We start from the raw sequence: 1,518 nt of genomic DNA, 5'->3' as shown, positions 1-1,518 counted from the left end.
GCCCGACGTTCGCGAGAAGACAGCATTCATCACCGACAGAGGGACTTACTGCTACAAGGTGATGCCCTTCGGGCTAAAGAACGCCGGCGCGACCGACTCGTCAACCGAATGTTCGCTGATAAGCTTGGCAACACCATGGAAGTGTACATCGACGATATGTTAGTCAAATCGCTCAAGGCCGACGATCGCCTAAACAACTTACGCGACTACTTCAAGATCTTGAATGACTATGGGATGAAGCTCAACCCGGCCAAGTGTACCTTCGGTGTCACTTCGGGAGAATTCCTCGGCTACATCGTCACTCAACGAGGAATCGAGGCTAACCCCAAGCAGATCTCGGCGATCCTCGATCTTCCAAGCCCAAAGAACAGCCGAAGCCCGAAGAACAGCCGCGAATTACAGCGACTAACGGGACGCATAGCAGCTCTCAACATGTTCATCTCGCGATCAACCGATAAGTGTCTTCCCTTCTACGAGCTACTAAGGGGCAACAAGAGGTTCGTCTGGGACGAGAAATGCGAAGAGGCGTTCAATCAGCTAAAGCATTACCTCACAACCCCCCCAGTACTATCAAAGCCAGAGGCCGGCGACACATTGTCTCTCTACATAGCCGTCACATCCTCCGCTGTCAGCAGGGAGAACAGAAACCAATATTTTACACAAGTAAAAGAATGACCGAGCTGGAGACGAGATATCCAACACTCGAAAAGATGGCCTTAGCCGTCGTCACCTCGGCCAGAAAACTGCGACCCTACTTTCAGTCGCACACGATCAAAGTACTGTCCAACCAACCACTCCGAACGGTTATGCAGAATACTAACCAGTCAGGACGGTTGACTAAATGGGCGATGGAGCTGAGCGAACATGACATCGTGTACAAGAATCACACTGCAGCAAAGTCAATGGTCCTTGCCGACTTCTTGATCGAGTTAACGCCAGAGCTGGAGCAAGACCTCATCCTACCAAGTGTAAACTGGATCCTACACGTCGACGGTTCATCCACGAGTAAAGGGTCGGGAGCAGGAGTGCAATTGCAATCACCAACAGGAGAACTCATCCGGCAGTCATTCAGTTTTAGTTTTGCGGCGTCAAACAACGAAGCTGAGTACGAATCCCTCATCGCAGGGCTCCGTCTCGCCAAGGCAGTAAAAGCCAAAAGGATGGACGCCTACATCAAACTCGTCCAAGACCTCACGCGAGACTTCGAGTTCTTCGAACTCACGAAGGTTCCTCGCGGAGAAAATGTCTGTGCCGACGCCCTCGCCGCTCTAGGAAGCAAGCTACACGACCAAGTCAAGAGGACAATCCCAATCCACAAAATCGAGAAACCGAGCATCGACACGAAGGCAGAGCAGACTGCGATTGCAGCAGCGATCAGCGAAGCGATGGACATCGACGAAGCAAAACCTCCTTCGTTCCTTCGCAAGATGATCAGCCAATAGATTGGCGCAAGGAACTCATCGATTATCTCGCTGAAGGTTTATTGCCCACCGAGAAATGGGACGCGCGGCGACTGAA

The sequence above is a fragment of the Brassica oleracea genome, chromosome C7 (assembly GCF_000695525.1).
Source record: "Brassica oleracea var. oleracea cultivar TO1000 chromosome C7, BOL, whole genome shotgun sequence".
In the NCBI taxonomy this organism is placed as follows: domain Eukaryota; kingdom Viridiplantae; phylum Streptophyta; class Magnoliopsida; order Brassicales; family Brassicaceae; genus Brassica; species Brassica oleracea.
Note: the sequence above shows the minus strand (reverse complement) of the source record.